The sequence below is a fragment of the Podarcis liolepis genome (genome assembly GCF_965112155.1).
Source record: "Podarcis liolepis genome assembly, chromosome: 10".
Classification (NCBI taxonomy): Eukaryota; Metazoa; Chordata; class Lepidosauria; order Squamata; family Lacertidae; genus Podarcis; species Podarcis liolepis.
Genome location: NC_139562.1, coordinates 51,760,950 through 51,784,537, shown reverse-complemented (window position 1 = coordinate 51,784,537; position 23,588 = coordinate 51,760,950). Strand labels below are relative to the sequence as shown.

At 41.2% G+C, this 23,588-nt stretch overlaps 1 protein-coding gene and 1 long non-coding RNA gene across 3 annotated transcripts in view; one reads left to right on the top strand and one right to left on the bottom strand.

Annotated features, from left to right (window-relative positions):
* The window catches only part of IMMP2L (inner mitochondrial membrane peptidase subunit 2), a 456,338-nt gene that overhangs the window by 331,996 nt on the left and 100,754 nt on the right, over nucleotides 1-23,588 (top strand). The gene's annotated exons all lie outside the window — the stretch shown is intronic.
* On the bottom strand, nucleotides 2,710-22,808 carry LOC310687962. Its single transcript, XR_014516686.1, has 2 exons — nucleotides 22,665-22,808; nucleotides 2,710-3,086 (listed from the first exon to the last, which is right to left on the bottom strand). It is a non-coding gene; the product is annotated as an uncharacterized lncRNA (long non-coding RNA).

The following is a 23,588-nucleotide window of genomic DNA, read 5'->3' as shown; positions in this document are numbered from 1 at the left end:
GTTGAGGTGCTGTGATTGCTCAACTGCCCATGTTGCTGGACCTCAGCTTGGTGTTTCCAAGGATACGCCAGCATCTCTGTGGGACAATGCTTTGATTTTGGACATGTGGATTGATCCTGGACTGGAGACTTGATATGCTGACTTGCTGCCAGGTAGGCCAGGGGCTTCAGGACAAGCACCTTTTTTGATATGTAAGCCAGGATCCTTCTCATGGCCATGACCCAGTTGAAGATAACTATATCAAGGTGGCTTCTTAATTATTTCTACATTGCCTTCAAATTTAAAACCTATGTGTCCACATACTGTTGTTCTCCCAATCCTGAGTTGTAGTAGGAGAAAAATGCAGCAGTTCAAGTGAAAGACCAAAATGAGAGCCAAGGAACTGAACTGCTGGAAAAAACTTTAATTGAGCTTGTTGTGGAAGCAATAATGTATTTATTTCAAGTTCGTGTGGGAAAACTAATCAATGTGTCCTCAGTCATAATGTGACATTATGTGCATGGGTGTGAAACTGATGGCTATGTGTCTGGTGCATACTGCGGCCCAGTGAGGTGGAGTAGATTTCTTTGTGCTCCATTGTCTCAGCACAGCCATAGAAAAGGCCCCGTTTGTTGTGCCCACCTTCCATGCTTCAGGCAGAAAATGGACGCAAAGCAGACCTTGAGGGCAGGTGAAGCGGTGGGGAAGCTTTTTCATTCAGAGAGCCACATTCCCTTTGTCTCAGCCTTCCAGGGGTCACATGCCAATGGTGCATGAGGCAGGGCCAAAGCAGATGAACAGCAAACATTAAATGTGCCTTTGTGCAGTGGGCTGGTTTCTACACCGAATCACACCACCCCATCTTCCATCCAGACGAGTGAGAAGCACCATCAGAGTTCCATGACACATTCCAGTCAGGCAAAAGTTGCTGGGATACAGAACTGAGCCAGTGAGGAGTCTGGCCTGGGGAGACTTTCAGGGCCAAACAGAGAGTCCTGGAATGCCTGAGATATCCCCCACCCTTGATATGTTCTTGTTCAGGATGGTTTGAACTGTCTTGTGTCCCTTGGTGGAACAGCAGAATACAGACATGAATTTGGGTGATGTAGCAATATTTCCTGAAGTTTGTGACTGAGGTTTGGCTGCCTTCATATCCTTGAGTTAATATATATAATATAATTTATATATATATATATATATATATATATATATATATATATATATATATAAAAATAAATAAATATGTATTATATATTATATATATAATAAGAGCAGTAGTACAAAATGTGAAAACTTGAAACTATTGCATAACTCAAAAACACAACACACATTTTATAAAGCTGGAGAGAACAGAATTCCGTTAGACCATCATAAATATCACATATGGAAGGTCAACTGGGGGAGGGGAATCTGGGCCTTCTGAAATGCCTGCATATGCAGTAATTTGACATAATGGAAAATAATTTCAGAGCCATGGGACCCCCTCATAGCTACCAACCGTACTCATCTAGGAGGTGGGCTGCCTTGTTGCACAGTATAGTTTGAATTACATACATCCAGCTATGGTAGACTGGTGACTGGGTGAGACCCACCATCCTGCACAGGTTTGAACTTGCTGTCTTTTTGGTCCCTTCCAGTTTCAGTTTATTATGTGTGGGGATTTTGGTTTGGAGTTTTTCACTTCACCTATGCTTTTACAGTGCAGTTCATAATATATAATTAACATCCATAGGTTAAAAACTCCCGCACATTATGACCACAATTCAATGTAGCTGAGTTCATGCATGTTGAAGCTTCTGTTGTATTTTGGCCTACCTATACAATAAAATGCCACAGGCTTTAGGAAATCTGCAGTGGTTAGCTGCCTGAGAGATAGCAATTATACAGGATTCTTCTATTCTCAGTAGTGAAGGACAATAATAAAATCAGCATGCTAATCGCGGGTGTGAATTGATAATGAAGTGATATGATCATGGTGCTTTCTCACAATATAGCAAGCAGAACACATTTCATAATTTTAACTTGCAAGATGCGCTATTGTCAACTGGGTATTAAAGGTTTAGAAGTGAAAGAATAAGCACAATAGAGAAATATGCTTTTTTGTTGCAGTCTACTTTTTTCTTCCTTACTGGATCTGCCAGCACATTAGCCTTTTAAATGAGTTGAATCTAAAAGCAGGAACTGCTGCTCTTCCTTCTATTGAAAATTACAGTTCTCTTGTTTTCCTTTAAATGGCAAATTAAAACCTTGGGCTTGTCTGTGGCATTCTTCCTTCTCACTGAGGACTGTTTCAAACAAAGGCAGACTTATGGGCAGCTTCCTGGTGCTTATACCCAAGTAGGGCGGGCCCAAGACTTTTGGGCACCTGAGACGAAGCACAAAATGATTTCCCCCCACTGGCAGGGCAAGAAGGGGTGAATGAAGATCAAGAAAAAGGGGGGTGGGATAAAGATCTGCCTCAGGAACAAGAGTGGGAGGAGATATGTATCACCCCCTATTCACTGAGAGATTGTTGTAGAGGTGAATTGGGTGGGGAGCTGCGGAGGAGATGGCAGATGTGGTCTCCAAGGAGCATACTGAAGCTGTTGTTGTCACAGCAGTAGCAGTAGTAGTAGCTGGCAATGCATTCCTTGGAGGCCGGATCTGCTGCCCTGTGATTCCTTTTTTTTTTCTTTCCCAATTTTTTTTATTCATTTTATAACACAAATAAACAACACAAACAGAAAAACAAACAATACAAACAAATTCTTATATTTTTTCTAAACATTGTTAGGTGAGTTTCCCCAAGTCCCCCCATCTGATTTTCATTTTACCTCATCTTTAGCAGTTTACATATATCATAATTTTAACCATTTTTAAAATCACACTTTAAAATACGCTATCTTCTACTTCTAACCCTACAGCCTATATCCACACTTCCAAAGCTATTCTAAGATTTAAATATTAACATTTTTTTTCAAATATTCTTTAAACTTCTTCCAATCTTCTTCCACCGTCTCTTCTCTCTGGTCTCGGAGTCTCCCAGTCAGTTCGGCAAGTTCCATATAGTCCCTGTGATTCCTGCCACCCAAGGCAGCCGCCCACCTTGCCTCATTGGTGTGCCAGCCCTGTACCAAAGACATAAAAGGCGGTGGACCATCATTCTTCCCACATGTTGATGCATCTTGGTATGCAGTAAATGTTCTACAGTGGTACCTTGGGTTACAGGTGCTTCAGGTTACAGATGCTTCAGGTTACAGACTCCCCTAACCCAGAAATAGTACCTTGGGTTAAGAACTTTGCTTCAGGAAGAGAACAGAAATCGCACGGCGGCGGCACAGCGGCAGCGGGAGGCCCTATTAGCTAAAGTGGTACCTCAGTTTAAGAACAGTTTCAGGTTAAGAACGGACCTCCAGAATGAATTAAGTTCTTAATCCGAGGTACCACTGTATAATGTAAACACAAGAGCTCGTAACATGAGTGGTCCTTTACCTTTACCTTAATCTAATCTAGAGGTTTCCAGAGCATAGACAACAATAGTTTGGCTATCCTTGTCCTAAGGCTGAGGTAAGGGGGAAAGAGTTACAGGGTGGAACAGAAAAATAAACAGAAAATTATAACCTATAGAGGAGGTAATATAATGAAAGTCTTCTCTCCGACTTGGGGTGATTCTTATTTTGAACAACAACTCCTAGACTTCTAATGAGTATAAAATAACCTGTGCTGACTTTCAGCTAAATTGCCCCAGGCTTCATGAGCTCAGTTTAGTCTACAATATTATTGTCATTTAGGAAAACTTGCACAGATATTGGTATATACAGGGGGGTGGGGAGGTCAAAATATGCGCAAATCCAATGCCTATCTATACATTTGATCATTAAAACTTCTAGGGCAATGATAAAAAGGCTAAGTTTTTTAAAAAAAGTTATCTACAAAAGGTATCACCTCTCGGAAGCACCCTTGGAAGATCAAATAGATCTGTGGATGTAGCAGAAAGTAGATGGTGCGAGGAGGAGACAATGAAAAACCACACCAAAAATAAAATAAAATAGAAATTGTACAAAGGAATGAGGACCAGGAGATGTAAGATGTGTGAGGATAAAGAGAGAGAGAGAGAGAGAGAGAGAGAGAGAGAGAGAGAGAGAAATATCACGAACGGTTTAAAAAACTGGGCGTCCTACGTTTGAATAGTCTGGAAATGTGAATCCTCTTCACAATGCTTTCTGTACTTGTTTCTGAAGAAAAATGGCAGTCAAATATAACTAGGAACATGGGATCAGGAATCACAGATCTGAAGCTGATTTTATGCCTCCCACCCAAATTCCAGAAAAAAAAAATCCATGGTGAAGAGACTTTCCCTTTTGTCCAGGGGGGGGGGCTGCCCATACCATAAACCAAGCTTCGTTCATTGCTCAGAAGAGAGCCTTCAGTCCAGTAACCCTAGAATTATTTACCTATTTCTTTATTTCATAAAATGTATACACCACTTGATTGTAAAAATAATAGTCTCAAAGCAGTTTACAAAGAAAATAAAACAGTTGCACACTATTTAAAACATGAAAAAAGCAGCAAGAAGCAGGAGCAAGGTCACCCCCCCCACTTGTCCTACTCTCTTCAAAGGTCATCCATCGAGGCAACCAACGCCAGCTCAGCCCAATGTCCAGGACTGAACCCAGATTGGAATGAATCTAAATATTTGTCATCCAGTGGTGCTTGCAGCTGCCACATTATAATCCTCTCCACCATCTGCAACTGGTTGATAGTTGTTCCAATCTAAGAGGACCACGGCTGATTTCTGTAGGAACCACCATGCTACTGCCTCTTTCAAGGCAGCAGGGATCATCCCCTCACACAATGAAGTATTTATCATCATCATCATCATCAATTCCATTTATATACCTACCTTTATCCAAAGATCCCAGAGCAGTGTACAACAGCAAGAACATAATTTATGCAGCATAATAACAAAGAAGAGGAGTTTGGATTTGATATCCCACTTTATCACCACCCTAAGGAGTCTCAAAGCAGCTAACAATCTCCTTTCCCTTCCTCCCCCACAACAAACACTCTGTGAGGTGAGTGGGGCTGAGAGACTTCAGAGAAGTGTGACTGGCCCAAGGTCACCCAGTAGTTGCATGTGGAAGAGCAGGGAATCGAACCCAGTTCACCAGATTACAAGTCCATCGCTCTTAACTCCTACACTGGCTCTCATAACACACAGCATATTGATTAAAATATATATAATAACAGTCCCCCTCGCACATTTAACAGGCCATAGATTATTTCATGGTTGAAGGCATGGGTAAAGAGGAACATTTTTGTCTGTTACCTGAAGACATGTAATGATGTTGCCAGGTGAGCCTCTCTGGGCAGAGGAGCCACCACAGAAAAGTCCCACTCTTGTGTTGCCACCCTCTGGACCTCTTGTGCAGGGGACAAACAAAGAAGGGCCTCAGATGATGATCCCAGAGTCCGGGTTGGTTTGTATAGGTCCTTGCAGTATTGCAGTCCTGAGCCATGTAAGGCTTTACAACACCAGCACTTTGAATTGTGCCCAGAAACTAATTGGCAGCCAGTGCAGTTGGGCCAGGATTGCTCCTGGGATTTTCCGCCTGCCAACTGAGCCACGGCCCTGCCCCTAAGACACCCCTAAGACCTATTCCTTTCAGCCTCGACCTGCCCCAGAGCACATACAAACCACCAGGGTGCCACAGGCAGTTTTAAAGAGCAACCTGGTACACGGCAGAGGGGCTTAACCACGCTCTGGCCCCAACCAGTCAGCCCCACACTGCTAGATCTAATAAGCTACTAGCCCTGTGGCCCCGTGCATGTAATCACATTGCAAATTTAAAATTATCATAAATACCAGTGGGAAGAAAAACACGCAATTCAAATGTGCATTTGTGACACTGTGGCGGGTCCTCCTTTATTGGTTCTCAAAAGTTTGTCTGCTGTGCCGCCATCATTTGCTGGAGTAAATCAGATGATTTGTCTCACTTCACATTCCCCCATGAATGTGTTGACATATTTCTCACCTTGGTTCACCTCCTTATGAGCAAGGCATCTTAGACCTCCATATTCTTCATTCCCTTCCTTTTTCACTGATACGAATGCAGCTGGCAGAACACCAGCTTCCATTTCTTGAAGAACAATTCAAAGAGTATTTGAGAAATTGTTGGTTTCTTTTGCAAATGAAACTTCCCAAGAGGTTGCTAGCTTGACCTTTCCCCCCTCCCTCTCCAGCCCTTGGATCATTTAGCCACTATTAGTAAATAAAGCAAATATTGGCACATAGATTTATCCCATTCGATCCATGCTATTGACGAAGCAGCTTTCAGAGAAAGGTCTTTAACATTTCTGGAACATGATAATCCGACCGATATTTTACGAGAAAAACAAAAGTAATGATTTTATAGAAGGCCAAGTAATTCTCTTAAATATAGCTTTAATCAATGGTAGATAGGAATTAAGGATGAATGCTATTAAGCCTGAGGCCATCCTAATTTGAGACAATGGAATTATCAAAGGAAGGGTGGTTAAAATTAAAAGGATTCAGATATCTACGTTTGATGGTGCCTGCACTGAGATATGAATTTGTACCAAGCTTCTTTGATGAAGAATTCTCTGTAGCAAAACCGCTGGAGCAACTTTGTGTTTTCCAAGGGCTTCCTTTGTTAGTTTGATTTAATAATGTTAGATAGATACCCGTTGCCGTCTGTTCCTCTGTTATCTGGTCTTTTTTTATTTTAACACTTTGGATCTCCCCCACCTCTGTTTTTGGGATAGAGGGAGTGATAGCATCCTGCTGGCTGGGCTCACTGAACCCTCCATGCATTCAGAAGGAGATGATGTCTTCATAGGTGCAATGGTATTCAAATAGGCTGTCAGTCATGGAAAGAGAGCCCACCTCCATTCAGCCTTTTCCACTGACTGCATGGAGACTGGGCCCATAAACATTTCTGGTACATCACCCCCCCACACACACCCTCTTTCTCTTTCACACACATTTCATGGCATCCTTTCCTCTTCCCCATCGGGAGCAAAGCTATTATTGTTGGCATTCCCTTCCTTTTACTGACCACCGCCTACCTTTTCACTCTTGGGCCCAAACAGTAATAGTTTTAACTCATAGATTCTCCCGCTCATGTAGTCTTAGTAGAGGGATGGTGACGCTCTCTCCAGGCCACTGCCCTCACCAGCCCTGCCTTGCACCGCCCTCAAGTGTTTTTGCCCAGCTGGAATGTGTCTTTGGACTCCGATTACAATATTTCTTGCATGTTTGCATGGAAGGTAAATGGGTATGAGTGGGTCCATGAAGGAACTAGCCTCCTATACAAAGACAACATTCTGATTTATTGCTCTGCCTGCCATGGGCATGTGGCCCCCAGAAAACTGCCCTGGGGGAAATGCGGTCCTTACCCTGAAAAAGTTTGCTTTTACTGTCATTGTATTAAACAGGAAATCAGGAAAAGGAATAATAAAATGAAAATGGATTTGCTTGTCTCTGTGCTTGCGCAGAAAGAAAAATGAGCAACTTGAGCTGTAATGGGGACTTGGCTGAGATCCTTGCACACCTGCTTACTCTGATTACACTATTGTCATCCCAATATGTCTCAACACAAGTATGGGAAAAGGCATATACAACCTCTGGGGTTTTGAGATTATGAATTTGACTAATTGTACATACTGTTTCCTATTAGTAAAACTGCTATCATATAAGATGCTTGTAATTATCATTTATTGCTCTATTTGGCTTCTAATTCAGCTGTTAGCTGATTATTATCCTAGTAAATTGAAATACTGCCAAGCTGATATTAGATTTCCAGTCTGCTTTCAGGGATGAAGTAGTTTTCTGGTCTGGACAGCTCGGCACACTGAGATACGGATCTGTCTCACACACATATGTTGGGATCACAATTACCCACCTCCCTCATGTCATATTTTGAGGTCTTCATCTTTGTGTATAACCAACTGCACAGATTGCTCAGCTAGGCCCACACATGTTCTGTGTATGTTGAACCTGAGAGCACAGTATGCATCCATTTTGCTAAAGCTGAGCCATATCTGGTCAATGGCTGAATGAGAGATGGCTTGGGAACCTCATGTCCATTGCCTTGAGTTCCATGACTGAAGAAAGGTGTGAGATAAATGCACTGTAACAAGAAAATGAGCATGATGTCCAACTCATGGCCATTCTAGGTGCAGACATTGCTGGAGGGAGCAGAACAAAACCCAGGTGTGGTAAAAGTGGGGTAAATATATTCTAAATTTAAAAAAAAATGAGCTGGTGGGATACCAGTTCCTTTCCTATGTAAACTAGGCTTACATAATGCTCTGAGGTGGCCTTTTTATTCATGGTCCATCTCATTCAGTATTGTCTATTATATACTGACTGGCTGCAGCTCTCTTGAAGATAGTTCAAGATATCGGAGGAACTAATTGACTCCCTGGGTAAGCAAAGCTGTTATAATGATTGATTGCTTACTTAGCACTTACTGACATAAACTTGACAACCTAGGAAATACCCAGATAGACAAAAGCAGTAACAATCATGGTTGTAAACATACATTGGGAAATCTTGTTCAGTTGCAGTTCCTGGGTGATGGTAGCGGTGGGTCGTTCTGTTCCATATTTACGCGCACACACAAGTATTTCAAGAGCAGTGCTGGATTCAACCCTGTGGAGGCCCCTAGACAGTCGAAATTTTGGGGACCCCCTTGTGTGTGCACTCTTACGGGATAACATTGAACTAAGAAAACTAAGAAAATTGATTGTAATTTTCGTTCAAGATCAAATCAGTATTTGATCCGTTGTTGTGGGGCGCCTAAAAGGTGTGGGTGCCTATTTACTAATCTAGCCCTGTCCAAGAGCTACAGAAAATACAGGGGATGATGTCAACATTGCATATTATTTTGGCGTTCTTCCTCTCCTCAAAAGGAAAAACTTTGAAATGCAGGTACAGGTCATGGAGACTAAGTGGAGGAGGAAAACAGCAGGCGATGATCCTAGGCATTACAACCAAAGCGGTTTGACCAAAGACCCTATGTGGCAAGTTCAAGGGAGCAGAGTACAAGAAGGCTCTAGATGGATTCAGTGCATGGATATGGTCATGGCTTGAGATATGTCTGCAGAAAGGCAGACCAAGCCATGAAGATAAGAATCATGAAAAGCTTTCAAATGGGTTTCACAAAATAATTCATTCCAGTCTTTGGGCAAAATGTGCTTTATGAATTCTGTTGGTCCCTTTCTTTCTTTTCCTTCTCACCCATTCATGTGCAGTAATTAAAAGCAACAATAATTTACCCAAGATTGGAGGGGTGGGATAAGACCCTCCCCCTCTGCATTTAATTTTATTATTTATTTCTGACTGATCTCAACTGTAAGAATGAGTACATTCCAAAGAATTGGTCCCACAATGCTGAATGCAGAGCTCCTGGTGGATGTGATTTGTGTGTCTGAGCCGCAGTGACTCCCCTAACAGCCTCAGCGATCAGGCAGTCATTATAATATCCTGGACCCAATTTGTTAAGAGCCCTGGTAGTATAGGGGCAGTCAGTGAAATCTCTGCTCTGGCAGAAGCTTACCTGAGCTTGTCTGTGCGAGTAACTGCTGATAGGGTTTTATTATGATCAAAAACAAGAGTTACAGAAAATAGGTGATGAGTTCATGGTATAAATAGAAGGTGTCATTATATAAAACACGTATAAAGAAGATTTTGGAAAGGACCCTTATTGGAAAGGTCCTTCTTGGTAGTTGCGCTCACCCTTTGGAATGCCCTTCCACCAGATGTCAAGGAAATAAACAACTTTGACTTTTAGAACACTTTTAGCAGCCCCATATAGAGAAGGTTTTAACATTTGATGTCTTATTGTATATTAATTTGTTGGAAGCTGCCCAGAATGGCTGGGATAGCCCAGTTGGATGGGCGTCATAAAAGTAATAAATTATTATTAATTAATTAATGTATTATTGAAATCAGCATGGGATGGGGTTAAAGATCTGTTTTGTTACACATGTTGAGGACACAGTCCCAAATAGCCTTCATTTTGTTATCCTGTTTGATATTACAGAAAATATAGACTAAATAGCACCTAAAGACATCAAAAAAGTAGCAGAAGCATTATTGAAATAAAAGATACTACCCTCAGTGAATCAGTCTGAGAATTTATGACGTTGTACCTGCATCTCTCAAGTGTCCCAACACATTATTCCATTATAAGTTGCTTTAAGTTGCCCTGGGCGAGATAAAGTGGCTGGCAACTTCAATAAATAATAGATATTTATTTGAACATACACCCTATTGTTTCCAGCAGTGGTTGTGTTTCAGATTATAGGTGAATAGCCTAATGTGCGAAAGCTACTTGAGCTGTTGCAGCTGTAAAATGGTTTACTCAGCCAGACCTGAAGTGACTTCCTGTCTTGGCACTTCTATTCAGCAAACAAGACAGAGCTGGGCAGACGTGTCCAATTTTGGTAGGCAGAATTGTCCAAGAGCAAAAACAGAAAGACATGTGTATGTTCCTCTAGCTTTGTACTGAAAGTTCCCTATGTCTACACAATCCTGGAAGTGTTGCTGAACGGTACCTTGTGAGGAGTCCCTTTTAAAAGAAAAGTTTCACTGGGGAATTGAAAGAAGATGTACTGTCAGAAACATAGAGTGGGTGGTTGTGCCATCTATGCACACAGTGCTATACAACAGGAACTGGGAACCTGCGGCCTCCAGATGTTGTTGGATTCCCAACATTCATCACCTCCAGCCAGCATAGGTATAATGGGAGATAGAGATGATGGGAGTTGTAGTCCAGTAGCATTTAGAAAGCCACAGGTTCCCCTTACTTGCTTTACAAAGTGACAGAGGAGAAATCCTTACCCAAGAGATTTATTTAAAAATGGACAATAAGGGAGACATCATAGGAATGAGAGGAAAATGGATGTCCCCCACCTTTCCCCCAAAGAGATCAAAGTGGTGTATTTAGCTGTCCTCTGCACCCTCCCATTTTACCGTCATGTCAGCCCTGGGAGGTAGGTTAGGCTGTGATACTGATAGTGTGATTGGTCCCAAGTCACCGAGTGAGCTTCATGGCTGAGTGGAGGTTCGAACCCTTGTCTCTCAGGTCCTAGTCCAACACTCTAACCACTACACTACACTGACAGTTACAGTAGAATGTTGGGAGTAGCAGGTTGTTGTATCTGTTGTACAGAGTGATTGTGGCAACATTTATAGAGTCTAGACTCTTAATCAAGTCATAGGAACAGAAGTTGTGGTGTAAAGCTGCACTTCAACCATTGCTTTCCAGTATTTCACTATGGTGCACGGCACTGTTGAATTTGGCCATTCATCTTGCTGTAGTTTGTAAACCTTCAATAAACACACAAGACGTAACCGGCTGTACATTTGAAAAAATAATATATACTATTCATTGTATTGAATTGTCAATTTCAACAGAAGTAGCTCATAAAGTTCAACGAAAAAAGTAGAAGACCCAGTGGATCAGTTCATTCTCTAATCAGTTTATGCATAAGGTCCATATATGTGAAAGTGTCTATTCTACCTGTCTGTTCATAGAGACCACAATCCAACAATCCACACGAAAGGTTGATGCAGTTCCACAGAATCCTTTCATGGAGTCAAAGACAAGGATTTCCAGAATATTAGCCTTGCTTCGCCGTCCTAGGCTTCATCAGTAGTACAAACTCATATATGATATCACAGGACAATGGATCTTATAGCATAGTAGTATCTGCTGTTAAAGTGTGTTGTTGTTTTGCGTAGTTTGTAAACCGGCTTACTAAAACATTTTTTGTGGGTTGTTTTGTTTTTTTTGAGAAATGTAGGGATATAACATTAATAAGGGCTTTGGTATCGGCAGCTCTCACTGTTGTTGAAACAGAGTGTTCAGTTCTGTGAAAATTAAATTCTTAAATAGGTGGTCACATTTGTTTTAAGGCAGGAAATTGCTTGGTCTCCTGTTTACCCTTCATCTCTTGTTTTTCCTATCTGTCTAATCCAGAGTGTTTTTGCAGTTTTGAACGCCTTCATCACCAAAGGTGTACCTCTGCCAATATGCAATCAGACACAATCTGCTGCTTTGATGATCAGCATCCAAATTCATACAGGCAGTCTGTGGTGATTAAATGGTGCATAGTACTGGGCAAAGGTTCCCTGCATTTGGGCAAAACACACACACACAACCCTTGGATGTGATCAAAACATCTGTGTATCAAAGACGCCCGGGAGGCTTTTCTAGTTCCCCCCTTATTTTCCCTTTGATAACATCATCTAGGTAAGCAAAGCAGATGTTCTATGTTAAAAGGTGACTTTTGAGAACTCTGTACTAATGCTTGTGTTAACTCCCAGAAACATAGTTAATATGAAGTTGCCTTAATAATAACGTAAATAGGACAGTTAACTGGTATCTTGTCTCATAGTGGTCAAATCTTAGAAGCTCGCAGGTGTTTCTGGTAGCTTTCAACTCTGTAATAAATAATTTTATCAACTGTTCAAAACATATTTTGTTTCAAACCTTCCATGTATCAGTTTAAACTGCCCCTAAGCATGCCCCTAAGACGTGTATTTCTAGGGCATGGGCTGCTTCGTTAGTTGTTGACTGGCTGCTCCATAGATGTGGTGAATGGCTTGCCTGCAATATTTTCATTGTGAGAGGAGCGTACCTACTCCTTCTCCCTCCTGCCAAGCACAGTCCACCCTCTTTCTGCAGAGCATGAATGGAGAACCCAATGCTCTCCAGATGATGCTGGACTTAACTCCCATAATCCCTAGAAACTAGATATGCTGGTTGGGGTTGATGAGAGAGTTGGAGTCCAACAGCATTTGGAGAGCCACAGGGTCTTCATTCCTGCCATGCTTTGATCTCATTATAGGGTTTAGGAAAACCTTGTATGGAGTATTTGTATTTGTAGCTCTCCAAAGACAATTTATTAATGTTAGAATTGGAGTTCAGGATCAAGTTGTCTGGTTAGGTGATGGAGGGAAACAGAGAAAAATAAGGAGGAAATGGTACAAGTGTTGGAAGATGCAACTCATAAGCAAATTGAGGTCAACAGATCTATCTGTGTATTCAGTTGTGCGTATTTACAAAGTCCTCTAATATTGCACTGATTTAGGTTTTGTGGTGGAACATTTTACTCTCTGCTATTAAGTGCTAGGTGTAGAAATGGAAGCATTTACATTCATTTGTCTTCCAGATGGCATCTAAAGGTACTGGGACACCTGAGGTTTCCTGGCTGCCCCCACCCCCAAGGTCAAGTCAAGATTAATCATATCTCATTCATTATATCTGATCCCGGTTACTCTTGTTGGTGCTTACAGCTGATCCTAAAAATGGAGTTTTCTCTTCTTTTGTGGACAGATGGTTCGAGTACCAGACAGATCTAATTTCTACATGTCAAGAGTGAAATTATCCCCTAGCAGAGGATAAGCATAAGTGCATCTGTTAACTTTTAAATCATCTGAGACATAAAAGCATTAAACTGGGCATAGATATCCATCTTTGAATTGTAGTCTTTTTTCAATGAGTTGCTTTAAGGAAATTGCTTCTCAAAATGTTCAGCACTCTTCAAAATGACAGAGTAACGCAGCTCTATTGATCCCCCAAAATTCTTTTTTAAATATAAGTCATTTTTGTGAGCAAAGGTTACAGATGATCAACCTGTCTTGAGGCAATCTTTAGTAATTCATCTTGAAAAAGTTAAGCAGAAAGTTTGTGTTGACTTTACTAAAAAAAAAAAAAAAGCTGGTTCTATACTGATATGGTTTGGTGCAGATGAAATGCTAGGTCCCTGAAAACCATGGTTTGCAAATCGGGAGCCATTCTTATGGATGCTCATTCCCTTTCCCTTCCAAGTTCACTGTTGAGATCTAATTTCCCCCATTGATTCTGTGGTCTGTGAATGCCTATTTACATGTGCATGGGTGCTAGCCATGTTTCCCAATTTGAAAATATGGTCTGAACTTCTTTTGCTTTTTTCCTGAGCCATGATCACAGAGCAATCTGGATAGTATAAGTAATAGATAGCGTCAGTATGCATATTAGTCTAATGCTTGTGGGTCCTGCTAATTGATTGGTTGGAATGGAAGAATAATGGCTAGATGTTGGAGTTTTGAACTTTTCCTGGTGCAAAAAGTAAAATTTTCTTACTTCTACACCTACCTTTGTGTAGTGATGCATACTGAGCAACACTCCCATTATAGATCACTCATGTTATCCCTACTTCCAACTTTTAAAAGTTGTTTGTTCCGACTTTAGGCTTCTCCACATGTTACTCTGAGCACAGTTAAAAACTGTCTTTATGCATGTGCGCATATGTATTGATTTGGACAGCTCATTGATTGTGTACACAGGTACACAGCCTGGAAACCCATTGGACATTACATGTACAGCTCAACTTTTTGTGTACTTGCTGAATGTTACACGTGAACACCAATGTAGTCTTTGTTCTGGCCAGTGCTTCACTCAGTGTTGTTTCCTAACAATGCCAGATAAATTTAACTGCCCAAGAGCTGCCCTTCCACTGACAGATGAAAGCAAAACACAGAAAACAGCTGAGAATCGAAGACCTTTCAAGCAGACCATGCTAGACTTTAGATTCTAACTATTAGCTGCTCAGGTTTAGCTTCCTAATTAGCTACTTTCTTGGGCAACTAAGCAGATATTGTCTCATTTCATACTTGCAAAACAGAATAATGTTCATTTGAAGAACACTAGCTTGACTGCTTATCCTAACATCCTAGCATTATGATGTATCTAAAAAGTATTTATCAACCCATTAAAATTACAATTGTATACATTTTATTTTAAAGAAATATATATCCTGCCTTGTCTTGGTTCCACCTTGGTTCCAGCATGTCAATGTTATATACGAGCTACTAAACTGTTTCAAGGGAGAAGTCCGTTCACCCCCTTATCTGGCAGGTGGTTTTGTGGGTGGGCCCTGGGCCTACCTGGTAAACCAGCCTATCCCAGGCCAGATCATCTTCCCAGCCTGCGGGGCCTTTTGGCCTCTCAGGGCCTTGATACGCAAAGGCATTCAGATGTTACTCCCCATCAATGGCTTCACCACATGAGTTTTTTGGGTGGTGGAACACACTGACTCAGCCCTGAATAAACACATGTGTTGAAAATATCTGGTGTTAATTTGAGTTCTTTCATTAGGGCAAAAAACTAGGTGGCTACTTGCTTGTGCTGAGAGCAACAGTTTTGACAATGCTGGATGATTTTTTGAGGCTGTTCTTCAAAGCAATCTTGCCATGTTAATGGGGCACAATGGTGGGATGGGGCACAGTTTCTGACCACACCGTGTTTTGGACCATGTGTCACTCCTGGGAAGTATTTTCTCTCTCTTATTATTATTATTAGGCACAAAAACATCCACAACACATGCTTTTAAAAAACATGTTTATTTTCCAATTTAATATTGAACCTATCAAGGGTAGTCCTTTTAACCATGCTGCGAATCTTCTCCGCCCTGATGTAAATTGGTGCCCCTACTGGTTAACTCGCACTAACACATTAGTGTCTCAAGACTGTCCTGCTAGATTTCCAGCTACATCACAAGTCAATGGTGGCTGTTCTTCTGTGGGCTGCAAGGAAATTCAGGCAGGGGAAAGGGAGGATTTATGAGGCATAAATCATTGTGATACTCCTCAGTGTGGTCTGGGGAGTTCACTGCATCACACAAGGCTGCGCAACCCCACGTCTGCCGACTTGAAAGGCAGAGCAGAAGCAACCCAGGAGTGTGCCCTTGCCATGGACGAGCCTACATTACCGACATGATTTGTGGGTGGTTCCTTCTTAATCTGGACAGTTGCCTTTAATCAAGAGGCACTCCTGGACCAACATATGCTAATGGGCTGCAACCAATCAGCTGCCGAAAGTACCGGGCTTGGCTTTCTGAAGATATTTGAATGTGTTGTTGTTTTTAAGCTTGAGAATTCTTACAACAGCCGGGAAAGGAAGGAGGGTGACAAGGAGCTTTGTGCTTCCTTGTGGTTTTCTTTCTGTTGTCCTCCCCTGCACAATGAAAGAGATGTGTGTGGCTGTTGATTTGTTACTCTGTGTGACATTTTGAAAAGAGATTAAAGGCTTTTGATCTATGCTCAATAAGAAATTTAATAAGGTTTTGCTATGCCCCCTCTCGATCAAGGCTGAATGAATTTTATCCATGACCATTTCTAGACTGGGGTGTTGTCAGAGGAATGCAGTGAGCGTGGGGAAAGAATGAGCTGCAGCTGAACAGATGCAGAAAATAGGCTGAATTTGAGAAAAGATCTTGTTCTCAACTGTCTGCTAAGAAAGAACTGCGGAGGGGATTTTAATGATGGAAGCCTGGAAGTGCACCCTGTGAGTTATTTATGGCTGCAGATTGTATGCTAGTCTGTAAACCAGGGATCCCCAAACTCAGCCCTCCAGATGTTTTGGGACTACAACTCCCATCACCCCTAGCTAACAGGACCAGTGGTCAGGGATGATGGGAATTGTAGCCCCAAAACATCTGGAGGGCCGAGTTTGGGGGTGCCTGCTGTAAACAGTGGAAGGAATGGAATGTGATCTTGGACCATCCAGATAAACACTGCAAACAAGTGAATGATGGAAGATAGTAATGAACTCTCTAAGCGCACCAGCTCTGGAACAAAAATGTATATGAAGGACTACACACATGAACTAAATTTTATATTTATAAGATGTAAAAGAGGCACTGTTTGTAAGGAGGAAAAAACAGTCATCTGGAAGAATGGTTTAACGGCAAGTAAAGGATGACAACTGGACACTAGATAAGAAATGATGCAGCTACGGGAGGAAATGACATATGTTTGCAACAGGAGTGGGAAACCTGATTTTAAGAAATTGTATTAAATTAAAGTAATTCGGTTTGTTTTGTAATAATTTGGAAAAATAATGAAAAATAAATTTATATTTTAAAAGTGTCCTGCTATTCTTCTAAATCATCTGCATTTATCTTTTTGTGTCCCCCCCCCTTTAAGCTGCAATCCTGTTCATAATTTTTATCTTAAGAGTAAGCCACATTAAGTAGGATAATATTTTAATGTTTTTCTTGCAACTTTAGGAAAAGCATTATTTATTTAGAGAAGGCAACATAACAAGCCTCATCCTAATACGGAGAATGGTGCAAATACTACTGCTAAGTTCAAGGTTTCCCTCCTAACTGCATTTTATTTCACCAGAGAGCATTATTTTGATTCTTAATTTACCCTTTTGTAGCATCAATGGCTTTCATCCCCCCCCCCCAGATCATTGTTTCTATGACACTGACACTACAAATGGAATTGAACTTTACTCTGAATAGAGGGATATGATATCCAAAGTGTCTAATGCTACTCCTACTTATGAAGAGCAGAAAAAGTTCTCTGCAGGAAAAATGCTTTGATATTGAACCTTTTCTGGCTGATGATTATTTTGCATAACTTTGTGGTTCTGCTTTCTGTGATTGTATGAAAAGAAAAATGAGTGATAGTTTTTATTTCATTGTTAATCCATGATTCATGCCATTTTAAAAGGCATAAATTCTTCTTCTTTTCAAATCACCCTAAGTGATGAATAGGTCTGAACATGATTTCTAGAAACTTCTGTATAGTACTTTGTGAGTTTGAAAATTGGTGATAGACCTCCAGGAACCACACATTTTGTGTGTGTGGATTGACAATTTTAACCCAATTTGTATTATTTTACCCAGGTTTCTTTATTCCAAACGCTTGCTAATAAATATTTTATAAACTTTAAAGATGACTTTTTCTCTCAAAACCTAAGCAAACGTGTAAGCTTGAAACTGCAGTGGGGGGAAAGGAAGAGAATTGGAGAGAGATTTTAGACTTAATTTATCTGTTCTGTTAATGAGAATGTCCTTGAATCCTTCTACTTTTATTTTTGATCTCTTCAAGAAGTGATATCATGTTGCAATGCCAAACCAAACCATGTCTTAGCAACAAATAATGTGCAGGCTCTTAGGAAGGAGCTTCCGCCAGCTTTGATCCTTCTTGATTCTTTTAGTTCAGCGCAGTCCAGCCGCCAAACCAACCTGGAATTGTTTAAGCACATGCTCAGGTTCAGACGGGTTCAAATGTTGGCTTAGCTGCTGCACCACACCAAGCTAAAAGGACCAGGAACAAGTAAAGCTGGGAGGCAGCAAATTTACTAGTCCGGTAAGCCACAATTTGGCTTACCATGATATGCAAACCAGGTCACTGTTTTCCTTTCTCAAGAAGACCTAGGGCTTCTTTTAATGTCAAATCTTGGTTAGTCAGCTTTGTGCTCTGAGCCCCAAAACCCATCCCTCATGGAAATAAAGACACAGTGGAGACAGAATTTAGTTTAAATGTAAATGGGCAAATTTTGGCCACAACTTTATTAAAATACACAAATGTGACTGGTATTGACTTAGGCATTGGTATCAAAACCATAACTGGCTCCTGCCCCACCCTGCAGGAAACCTGGAAGGGTAAACAACCAGCAGGGGGAGCTCCATGTATATTGACTGGTGCTCACCTTACCCCTGGGGTTTTTGGGGGGTCCTAGCATGGCTCTAGCCCCGCTCCGGGCTTCGGACGAGATCCAGACCCCCAGATTCCTTTAACGGAAAACCCTATTAATTGGAGGGGCAGGTGATGGCCATACCTCCCCGCCCCACATTCCCCTAAACCAATGCCTAACTGCCAAACTTTACAAAGTTGTGACGATTGCTAAGAGGTAGGCAAAAATCAAGTGGCCACAGCCAATCTGCCACATTGGAAAAAATTCCTACCCCGCCCCCATTCCAAAACAGGCGACCAACTGAAGTCCAAAGCAAGGCCAAACACGACCTAATTAATGGGTGGGTAGGCGGGTGTTTGGCAGCACGAAGCAAAAGGAGGTCCCTACGCTGCGCGGCCAAATAAATACCCCCAACCCCCAACCTTGCCACATTGCCGATTGGCTAAAGGCCAGTGGCATAACTGTGGCACCACCGGCTTGGAGTGGGGCAAGCCCCACCCACAAGCCAGTTGGGGAAGAGTTCCAGGGCTGAGCACACCATGGACCCTCTATTAGGAGGATCCAACTTGCTGTCACTTTTGAAAGGGAGCAGAGATCCCTTGTTTTCTTTGTATTTCTGAATTGCTGACTTTCAGCTGTATTTTATCCCTTTAAATTTGTAAACTGTCCTGAAGCCCTAGTTGATGGAGCCATATATATGAATGCCCCAAAGGAACAAGCAGTTGATTGATATTTATTGTGGGAGATGCCATGCTGCTGTTAATACACAAATGAGTGGCGCACAGAGGACACTTTCATCTTCATTTTGCTCTTTCAAGTAAAACCAGAAGCATTCTTCACAACAATAATTAAAGGCAAGCGGCAATCATTAAGTAAATGCAGCTTTCTTAAGTCTGCAGCTCAGTTTGCATGCACAAGTGATTTATTGATTTTCTTGGAAAGTAATCCAATACAAAATTTACTCTGTTTTTTTTTATAAAAACACATACACAACAAAATTAAATAATGGATGATCCAATTTGCTGTAACATGAGTTTACAACTGTAGCTTGCTATTAATGTAACTAAGTGCACGATAAAATAAACTTTTAATTTTATTTTGAATTTTGGATCTCCTTGCTAAATAGGATTTGTATTGAATTTGTCTTTTTTTAAATAAGAAAATACTCTTGGTGCACATGCACAGGTCAGATGAAACTTTCAGATATCATTGTACTTCATGGACTCCCTGATGGGCTAATAATTTCATAAAAGAAGCAGGAAAGCACAGTGTGGCACACACAACTCATCGAAAGCACTGCAGCCATTTCAATGATTTATTTATTTTCTGTTAAGCCATTCTTATTGGTGAATTGTTGGTGTATTAAAATATCAGCCAGATAAAAAGAACAGTAAGATAGCCATTGCTACACACAATACAACTTAAAGAAATGTGTAAAATATTTCTCATTAATTTTAAATACAGATATAGAAGGAATATGTTAAATATGTGTTCTGCGCAGTGCAACCCTAGTGGGCTTTCTCTGAGAAGTTAAGGTAGAGGTGGTTGCTGTAGCCTTTTCTGCTGTAGCCTTCTAAGCAATACCGCCCATCCCTGCTTGCAGCCTGACCCTTCATAATCTTACCAGGGCAATTCCAACTGGCAGGGGTGTTCACTCCAGTGTCCAATGGAAGTGGGTGCAAGCAGCACCCACCATCTTTATCGCCCCTCAGTGCATGATCCAGAGGCATTTGGCAGTAATTGAGATGGTGGCGGCAGCTGCAGGTGGCTTCATTCAGCGCTTCTCCGAGTGTTGAGGTGAAATAGGTAAAGGTAAACGGACCCCTGACCATTAGGTCCAGTCGCGGACAACTCTGGGGTCTCAGTGCTCATCTCGCTTTACTGGCCGACTAAGCTGCTTCTGGCGAACCAGTCGGCCAGCATACAGCTTCTGGGTCATGTGCTTCTGGAGAACCAGAGCAGCACATGGAAATGCCGTTTACCTTCCCGCCAGAGCAGTACCTATTTATCTACTTGCACTTTGACATTCTTTCGAACTGCTAGGTTGGCAGCAGCTGGGACCGAGCAATGGGAGCTCACCCCGTCGCCCTAGTCTCTGTGGTTTAACCCACAGCGCCACCCGCGTCCCGCATATTAGTTAAAAGTATAGTTAAAAGCAGAAGTCGGCAAATGCAAATCTTTTTTGCTCTTCAAAATATGACAACCCTAACCATCTCACAACTACAAAAAGTAATGGCATTTTATATCACCTGTATATGCACATACACATATACAGATATTTGGATTTTTAGCCCAGCTTTTAGGTGGATTACAACCGATCAATAAAATACAACATTTAAATTCTAAAGATGTAAAATAAGTCAAAACAATTAATCAATTTAAATCTAAAGCAACCAATGTCATCCTCCTCACCCTCAATGAAATGTGATGCAGACAGAATTTCTTATACCAGATGTAATGATCTGAACAACAGTGTTAAGCTAATCTACAGAATGGAGATTTTAGAATGCATTCATGCTTTTAAGAAGTTCTGTAGGACCTCTTTCTTTTTCTTCTTCTTTTGGCACATATTAGAGCAAATTGAATGTTTGAAGTTTCTGGCAGATGTCTGAAAGCAAGCTAATTCAATACAATAAATAATCCCTGTACAATGCAACGTGCTTAAGGATAATGCAACAGGTAAACTTATTCAAGTCCCAGGTTCTGCATTTCTACTGTAATGATTTATCAGGTGTGCCATGAGAAAACAAAAAGACTTGTGAGTCATAGTTCTGTGAACGCTTGCCATGGCCTTTCAACTGACAGCGCTCCTTCAGGCAATTTTGGCCTCATAACCCCCAAAGCTTTGATCACCCCAGTGTCCAAGTCTCTTTCTGGTGGTTGTTCAGTTTTTTGAAATATTTCTTCCTCTGCAAAAGAGGTTTCTGTTTTTCTGTCTCATTCTCTGGGTCTTTGAACTCTGCTGAGGCCACACTTCTCACCAGCCATGTTCCATGCCCTCCTTGGCTGCTTTGGCATGTTCTTCAACTGTGACAGTGCCTCCTGTTTACCCAAATAGTGAGATGTGTGCATAGGAATGTGGATTAGCATGTGGTATATTAAATGTCCTGTGGAAAAAAGAGGGCTCATGTTCCACACAACCTTCCATTTCATAAAGCATTCTGTAGATTGGTAAATGAATCTAAAAATATGTTAATAGTAAACTATGGCAATGTAGCCAAAACAGGCTTACTGAAAAAGAAAAGGGAGATACAGTGGTACCTCGGGTTAAGTACTTAATTTGTTCCGGAGGTCCGTTCTTAACCTGAAACTGTTCTTAACCTGAAGCAGCACTTTAGCTAATGGGGCCTCCTGCTGCTGCCGCGCCGCCAGAGCACGATTTCTGTTCTCATCCTGAAGCAAAGTTCTTAACCTGAGGTAATATTTCTGGGTTATCAGAGTCTGTAACCTGAAGCGTCTGTAACCTGAAGCGTATGTAACCTGAGGTACCACTGTATCAACATGCTTGGTGGAGGCCCAATGTTTGCAGAAGTAGGAACAAAGTCTACTTCTGGTAGTGTGTGGAAATCCAAAAACAACTAAATGAGTATGAAGCATGCTCAGTGTCTGTGGAATGTTTGCTGACTGGGTGAGATAAAGGGTAGGGTGTGTGTGTGTGTGTGTGTGTGTGTGGAGAGGAGAGGAGAGGAGAGAGAGAGAGAGAGAGAGAGAGAGAGAGAGAGAGATGATATACAATGTCCAGACTGTCTATACAGTAGTACCTTGGTTTTCAAATTTAATCCATTCCAGGAGTCTGTTCGACTCCTGAAACCGTGAGAAAACCAAGGCGCAGTTTCTGATTGGCTGCAGGAGCTTCCTGTGCTCAGTTGGAAGTCGCGGAAGCCACGTCGGACATTGGGCTTCCGAAAAACGTTTGCAAACTGGAACACTCATTTCTGAGTTTGTGGCGTTCGGGAGCCAATTTGTTCAGGAGCCAAGCTGTTTGACCATGAAGGTACCACTGTATTCGAAAGAACTTTACTTTCATTCATTCATATCTATATATCTATATATCTATATATCTATAGATATAGATATAGATATAGATATAGATATAGATATAGATATAGATATAGATATAGATATAGATATAGATATAGATATAGATATAGATATATACACACCTGAGAAGAATATATTTACAATCTCATGCTTATTCACTTTGTTCCTTACAGAGAGCTCCTACACAGGTTTCTTCCTCTTAACCTTTAGGGATCTTCCTCTGTCTGTTTCACTTCACACAGATCACACTGACACAACACTGTCCTTAGCAGTATCCAGAGAAACCTCTCTCAGCAGCCATTATCCCTCACAAACACACAGAGAAAAACAGAAAGCAGTTAAAAATGACAGTTACTGGAATAACAGTCACAACAGACAAAAGGGAAGAGAATAATTTGGAAGATGGCATGGCTGGTTGGCTTGGACATTGAACGGGAGTGCTCTGCACTGCAACATTGTGCTGCAGATCCAACTTCTGTTACTGAATGTAAAACACGTAAGGAGACATTGTTTGTGCACTTCCTTTCAAGTCCCTGTGAATTACAGATTAATTTGCACTTTGTGGAGAATAAATGTAAAGTCTCCGGATCAATGAATCCCCACCTTCTCTCATAGATTAGAATGTATGTGAGAACAGTGACAGAGGAAAAGACCTAGCTTTAAATACTGGAGTGACTGCACAGAACAAGAAAATCCTAGTTAAAGGCTTTGAGTAATATATTTGCTTTGATCATGCTAATGACCATTTTATAACTCGTACAATGCCTAATGTGACAGACTGGAAACAAGGGAAGCTTCTTTGCTCTGAGACTGAATATTTCATGACAAAAAAATGGTCTCGCATAGCATTTTTTAAAACTGATATTGAAAAAGAAAAGGACAACGGCTTGAAGGCATTCAACTCCCCACCATCACCCAGTTTCCTCTGAGAATTCTTAACAGAATAATAATAAAAAAACATATGTTATTGTGTCTATTATGTTTTGATAACTACAACCTGTATAGCTTCAGGGGACTTTAGCAGTGTGTCACATTTATAAATAGGAATGTATCACTGGTAGAATTCCGAACTTACACAATTTC